Source organism: Hippopotamus amphibius, chromosome 13 (genome assembly GCF_030028045.1).
Source record: "Hippopotamus amphibius kiboko isolate mHipAmp2 chromosome 13, mHipAmp2.hap2, whole genome shotgun sequence".
Taxonomy (NCBI): domain Eukaryota; kingdom Metazoa; phylum Chordata; class Mammalia; order Artiodactyla; family Hippopotamidae; genus Hippopotamus; species Hippopotamus amphibius.
The window spans coordinates 103364412-103372025 of record NC_080198.1 but is presented as its reverse complement, the minus strand read 5'-3'; positions in this window follow the sequence as shown (position 1 = coordinate 103372025).

Sequence of the window (7614 nt, the reverse complement as noted above, 5' to 3'; positions counted from 1 at the left end):
CAGGCGCGCACCCGCGGGGCGGGGCCCCGGCCCTGGGGCGGGGCCGGGCGGGGTGGGGCCTGCGGGTGGGGGCGGGGCGTGGGCGGAGGCGGCCTGAGGGGCCGGGGGGCAGGCCGAGGTCCGAGCCCCGCGGCCTGGCGGGCAGGTGGACGGGTCCGGTGGCCGGACGAGGCAGGCACACGACCTGCAGGCACCGACGCGAGGTGTTTGCACCTGCGGCGCCCAGGCACGCGCCTGCGCAGACGGACGCCTCCCACGTGGCACCAGGATCCCGCCCATGGCTCACGGCTGCTCAGGGCCACCTGGCAAGTGTGCGGCACTGCCCCAGGTCCCAGAGTGGGGTCCGAAGGCCAGGCTGTGCCCTCGGGGGCTCCCGTCTGGAGTCAGTGGGGCGGGGAAGGGGCTGGGGTCTCAGGGTGGGAGGGGGGTCCCAGGGTGCAGTCCCGGGAGGACGCCCGAGGGCCTGGCATCCTGTCCTCCTGCCCCAGCCTCGGGAGTGACCTAACTAACGCGACCCTACCCCAGGCCTCCTGGACCCTTCCCCTCCGCCAAAGCACTCCCAGGGAAGGCAGTGAGTCCAGCCCTTGCCCTGCCCTGCAGCGCTGTCTCAGGGACGTGTGTGTGAGGAGCCACATCCACGCGTGTCACCCTGTCCCGTCGCCTGCCAGCGCTCGCGGGTCCCTGCCCCTGTGGGCCTGACTGCAGATTGCAGTGTGCATCGCGGAGCCGGCTGTCGTGGGCCAAGGGGCTTCCCAGGGACCTGCCTGGTCCCTGCTGCGTCTCTGTGGGTTGCCCTCCCTCGAGCCAGGCCCCCCGCGGCAGGGTGAGCAGGGGCTGCAGGACCCCCGAGGAGGAGGAAAACGGGGCAGGGGACGCAGCCCGGGGAGGATGATGTGCCGGGGGAAGGGCCTAGTAGGGAGGAAATGCCTGGAAGTGTGTTAGGCCTGCTGGCAGGGGCTGCTGGAGGCAGGAGAGAGGGAGGGCGGGGCCAAGGAAAAGGCCCGAAGACGACTGCAAACTGCTGAGGGTGGGGGGCACTCGGCCCCCGATCCGGCTGGAGCACCAGTTGTGTGCCACGGCGGCGGCGCTGGGCTGGCATCCCTGCCCATCCTGGGGCTGAGTTCTGGTGCAGACAGGCAATCACACACTGGAAAATGAGCCGGGAGCACCACTCAGTGTCTCCGTGCCTGGCCGTGGAGGGAGGAGCCAGGACGGAGCTACCGCGAGGACAAACATCCAAACCGGGTGGGCGGGCTGGGCACCCCTTCCCCCGGAGGCACTCAGCTGCCTGCTGGTCTCCTCCCTCCTCCCCACCACCTGAGCCACAGGCCCTGACGGCCCGCTTCTCCTCCTCTGCTCAGCACGCCCCCACCCCACCCCACCCCCACCCCCCCAGCCAACCTGCCTCTTGGCCCCGAGAGGGTGGTCACCAGCCATGGTGTCTGTGAGCAGCAGAGGTTCCTACGGAAGCCCACTCCCCATAACCCACACCAGCTGACGTCTAAGGATGCAGGATTTCAGGACACATCTTTCTCCACTTGTGAGAAAACAGACTGCAGGATAAAGTTCTTGAAAACAAAAATCCACATCTGATCCTTTCCGCAGACTTTAACTGCTTTCTGATCCAGCATAGTAACTAAAATGGCAAACATATTTCCACCAAACGGTCCCATGACCTTAGAATACCTTCCAACATCATGAGCAGCTTCTAGATGAAGCTTAAATCTAAACCACTGCTTGGGACACAGCAACGTTCCGGACGGGCAGCTTAAACAATAGACGTTTATTTATCTTGGTGCTGGAGGCTGGAGGCTGGAGATCAGGGTGCTCGTGTGGCTGGTTCTGGTGCGGGCCTGCTTCCTGGCCGGCAGACACCGCTTCTGGCTCTGGCTGTGTTGGCACGTGGGGGTGGGGGCGCCGGTCCCATTGTGGAGCCGCACCCTCACGACCTCATCCAACCCTAATTATCCTCAAAGGCCCATCAGAGGGGGGCTCGAGTGTTAGCGCAGGAATCAGCGGGAGAGCCAGGGTTGTTGAGCCACGCAGCCTGTGGCGCTCCGTGCAGGAACCCAGGCCAACTGACGGGCACGCAGGAGGCCCAGAAGCCGCCAGCCCTGCGTGGTTTGGTGACTGGCCTCCTCCCAGCGTCCGGTCTGGAGCTGCGCCGAGGGTCTTTGTGCTGTTGCCCGATGAGGGGCCCGTCCCCGGCGGTGTGCCGCGCTCGGTCCCTCTGCGCCAGCGGGCTTGCGTGTTGGTGCCAGACTTTGGCTGTTATGGAAAATGCTTCTGGGAACATTCTCGTCCACGTGTTTGGATACCACACATGCACACGTCCGCGTGCCTGCTGAAGTAGGGCATGCCGTGTCCGCCTCTAGAAGATAATGCCAAACAGCTTTCCAAAAATCCACACAAAGATGAACGTTCTTACTTCTACCAGCAACTCAGGAGACGTCTGCCAACCCCGGACACTAACAGTTTCACAATCTCAGCCTCTCTGGAAGGGTGCAGAGGTGTCTGTGTGGCTTTGGGTCTTGTCCGGTGGTGGTGGACGAGGTGATGGTGCGCCTCGTCCCGGATCCGTCTGCCATCTGCAGCTCTTCCTGTGAGGCTCGGTTGGTCTTGGTCATTTTCTTTTTTATAAATTTATGTATGTATGTATTTATTTATTTTATTGGCTGTGTTGGGTCTTTTTTGCTGTGCGCAGGCTTTCTTTAGTTGCGGTGAGTGGGGGCTACTTTTCGTTGTGGTACGTGGGCTCCTCATTGCCGTGGCTTCTCTTGTTGCGGAGCACGGGCTCTAGGCGCGTGGGCTTCAGTCGTTGCAGCACATGGGCTCAACAGTTGTGGCTCACGGGTTCTAAAGCGCAGGCTCAATAGTTGTGGCGCACGGGCTTAGTTGCTCCACGGCATGCGGGATCTTCCTGGAGCAGGGATCAAACCCGTGTCCCCTGCATTGGCAGGCAGATTCTTACCCACTGCGCCACGCAGGAAGTCCTTGGTCACCTTTCTACTGAGGGTCTTTTTCTTATTGGTTTGCAGGAATTCTTTATATGTTCTGGAGGTGATTCCTTCGTGGGTTACCGTAAGCTCTCAGTATTCTCAAAATTATGCTCTGTCTAGTCTCCGCCAACTCGGACCCACAGCTCCTGGGGAAACACTGGCTTCCTGCCAACCTCTGGTCACAGTATTTTCCCGGATGGGTCAACACAGAAAGACGGCTTGGTGAACACACACGGTTGCGGGCCCTCACACCGCCCCGGCCGGCCCGCGGGTTCCTCCGCCCTGCACGTCCTGGCCTCCTGCGCTCAGGACGCTGGACGCGATGAGCCCTTGGCCGGGGACCAAGGAAGCAGCAAAATCCCCCCCCACCCCCCACCCCCGACAGCACAAGAGCGGAAACGCGCCCCGAAGGGGCAGGAAGAGGACTTGCTCCCGGGGCGTGGAAGCCAGGAGGCCGGGCCGTTCCCGCACATGTCCCCCCGCAGACGGCCTCGAAGTCACCGCGGGTGCTGACGGTGGGACAGGCGGGTCTTCGCGCGCAGGCGGACTCGCAAAGCCGGGCTCCGTGAATATTGGGAGGGACCGTGACCGTGTCTGCGCCGCCCCCACCCGGCCCAGTCCTGACTGGTCCTGCCAACCGCTCAGCGGCAGCTCTCAGTGAACAGCCTTCCGTGTTGCCTCTCGGCCAGCTGGTCAGCCTCTTCCCTTCTGGGGGAGGCCCTGGAGTCCCGCTCGGGGAGCACCCGCCTGCACTGAGGCTGTAAAGATGCCCGATTCTCAGGAGGAGGGCGGCGTGGCGTGGCCGCGGGGACGCCTCCACGGGGCCTACCTGCAGCCGGGCAAGTGTGGGGCCGGGCCTGCCCGGGTTTGGGGCAGCCCGAAGTCGATGGGACTCTCTTGAAGAAAAAATGCAAAATCATTTTGATAACATTAGAAACACACGCATTCGGAAGGGGAGAAAACAAATCACAACAAATTAAACATGAAAAAATCGAGACATGGCGCAAACATCACAAAATCTAGAAAAATTCTACAACTTTTATTCATAACTGCCTACTACTCCACTGTGACTCTTTTTTCATCTACATTTTAAAAAAACGTCTTTGGCCACGCTGTGCAGCTTGCAAGATCTTCGCTCCCCGACCAGGGATCGAACCTGCACCCTCGGCTGTGAAGGCATGGAGTCCTAACCGCTGGGCCGCCAGGGAATCCCCTCATCTGCATTTTTTATGGTCTCTTTTTATAACAACTTTGCAATATCATAGTCCAGGGAGAAAAGACAAAGATAACTTTGTCCCTCCAGCATAACCGACTGCAACAAACTGTGACTGCTGTTTTACAAGTTTCCGCTTGACGGCTCGTTACCGGTTGTATCACACACACTGTTAAGACCGCCGCCACACCTGGAGAGAAGTTCGCCAAATTTCTTTCATCTATAAGCTGGGAGGCCTCCGGGTCACGTGCTCTTCTTGGGCCATACCTAATCTACAATGCCTCTGCTGATGTGGCGAACTCTCCTACATCACGTCCTTGTCACGTTGGCTGCTGGGTCCACGTTATCGCGTGGATGCCAGCGTTTCCTGTTAAAGCAGCGGATGTTCAAGCCTCTTCTAAACGTTCGTGCGACTCACTCCTTCCTCCTGGTTCGTTGCCACAGGTGTTCCTGGAAGCTGTTTTCTGCACCAGGATGTCTGGCTGGGGAGGACCTGTGTGTTTTCCACAGACCCCCAACCCCCGTTCCCCCAACTCAACGTCCCCTCGGCCGGAGCCCGAGAGTGCCCCCCGCCCAGCACCACCCCCGCAGGAGGGGACGTGTGACAGGGGACCCGAGGGAGTGCGGGAACGGCTGGGGTCGTATTGTCTTCATTTAGCAAATTGTACAAAACCTTCTGGGCACGTGACCGAGGCCCTGTGTGGACCTGCTGCCTCCCGCGGCGTCTGTCCGTCTGTGCCCAGGGCCGTGCGGTCCCCGCCGCGCGGGCAGGGGGGCCCCCCGGCGCTAGCAGAAGCCCCGGCGAGGGTTCCGGGCGCGCGCCGCAGGCGGGCTGGTGCCCTCCCCAGCTCCCAGAGCCGCGGCCCGGCGCTGCTGCCGCGCTGCGCCTGTGTTGGCACGTCTGTGCCCGGGATTTGTCCTAATCAGATACGGTCAGGGGACAGAAACAAAGACAACTGCCTTTGAAAGAAGAGTTTATGATGCACATTTCTCGAGAGCAGGGGCCACCACATCCGGTTCGGTCAGGAGGCACAGGTTCGGCGCCCCTTAACCGGAGCCTTCACGGGGAGGAGTGGGTGAAGCGGCACGGATCGGGCAGCTGGAACGATGCTGGCAGCCTGAGCGCCAGAGGCAGCCCCCGGCTGCCCAGTACCCAGCCCTGGGGAGCCGTGGGGCAGGGGGCACGGTGGCACTGTGTGTGAGAGTGGGTGCCGGGCTGGCTGGGTTGTGGGCTCTGCACTGGCTCACTGTGGGGAGGCTCAGCCCTGGGAGGGGCAGTCTCTCCAGGACCAAGGTCCCAGATGCCTCAGAGATACAGGCCAGGTTTTATTTAAGAGAAAAAAACAGACTTCCTTCCTTAAGAGAAGGAAGAGGGAGAAAGATTGAAGGTGCTGCCAGCAGGGCCCCTGGTCCTCTTACCAGCCAGAGACAGGGATGAAAAGCCTAACAGAAAAATAAATGAATAAATAAATGAAGAGGGAGAAAAGAATGAAAAAAATACCAACATAAGGGCATAGAGGGGAGAAAATACAGCCTAATCCTGCCCGTCCTTTTCCCTGGAAAAGTTAAGTTCCCCTCACGGCAGAAAACCACACCACGCAGCTGTGGTCCCGCCGTTAGGGCCCCACGCCCGAAATCCAACACAGGTAGCACCATGGCCTCCATCGGCCAGCGACCAGAACGCTCTTCCCAGTGAGTGCCTCTCCCTGCAGTTGGCTCCACCCCCGGTGGCACAGCCACACCTCCCCAGGCCGCCCAGGGCACCTGGCAGCCTTCCAGCCTGCACCATCCTGGCAGATGAGCCCTTGACCTCGGCGGCCTTTCTCCAGGAGCACAGGTGTGGCCTCACCATGACGACGTCCTCCTCCAAGGAGAGCCGCCGGACACACAGCTCCAACATCTTTTAGTCCTTGCCGGGTTCTGGAGGCCACGTGTTCTTCCCCCGGACCCCCGGCTACCTAGGGCGCCCCTTGGGATGACCTGAGTAACAGCGGCAGAGGCCCGTGGACTGTGCGAGTGGCACTGCCTGCCATCCCACGTGATGGGGCTCCTCCCGCCCCTCAGCCCTGATGGTAGACGGACCCAAAGCTCAGCACGCTGGCCAAACTCCACTGTTCCACCATCGCCTAAAAATCCCCTCTGCGGGAGTAGAGAGCTCTGCGAATCTCTTGTCTCACAGACTCTCAAAATATACATTAACGCATTTCCACGTGCACTAAGGCCACGACGTGAGGCATGGCCAGGACATGCTTATTCCTTTGGAGTTACAGACACACATGTCACTTCTCAAAGCATAGTCCCAGGGGACTCTCCTGTCTCAGACAACAGACTGGTCTCCTCAAACACCCCCTTTCAAATTCCAGTCCAACAAGTGGGCCCCTAGATGGGTGTCTGTCTTGTCCCAGGCCTTAATCTCTCTTAACTCAAGAACCTTGGCTAACACACACCTCACACCAACTTTAAAAGCTTTCCCACTGCCCTTTCCTCTGTTAAAGGGAATGTGTTCTGCCTCTGGGCTCTGAAGACTCATTGCCTGTAAGGATCCTTTAATAATGCCCCTCCCCTCCCTCCAACTCCCCGTGTGGTCCTGCCTCCTGTTCCTAGGGACCTGTGTCTATCTGTCTAACCACACCTGGTTAAAACAAGTCCCGAGCACAAATTCTAGGACCGTCTTCAGATGGCGTTCTGTCTTGTGGAGTCACTACGCAGCCTCTTTCGCGTCAAATTCCCCCCTGCCTCCCCCTTACAAGGACATTCGGGCCCCTCGGATGACCCGGGATCTCCCCATCTCAAGATCCTCACCTTAATCGCACCTGCAAAGTCCGTTCATGGAAGAAGCTCCCACTCAGAGGACGTGGGGGGCCAGCCCCTCACACCCCCGGGCTGCTGTTGTCATACGTTTCAGTCTCTGGATATATTTCCACCCCACAAGAGGTTATTAGGATCGTGTTACGTGTCATGCTTCGTTAGATTTATAGACGGCTGACCTTTCTGCTGCGTGTCCTTCCTTCTTGCCCCTCTGGGCTGCAAGGATCACTGGTGGAAGAACACCAGTTACTGTTTCTGTAAAGGAGGGTCAGTGGTGACAAGCGTTCTGGGAGTTGGATTCTCTGAAGCAGCTATATTTGACCTCCATTTCCAAGTATACTTTTTGCTGGATGGAGACATACGTCCTGGCTAACAGAGATCTACTTTGAAGTTTTCCTTCCCTCATCTGCGGGTTCCGGCGCCTGTCGGGACGCCTGCTCTTTCTTGCTGTTCTGCACTTCGGAGGTGACAGGTCCTCCCCCTCAGCTGCTCTGAAGGCCGTTCTTTCGGCTTTGATGCCCGCATTTCACTAGGACGTGCATGCTGCCTGCCATCCTGTGCTTTTCCTCCGGCTGCACAGCACGTCTTCATCCT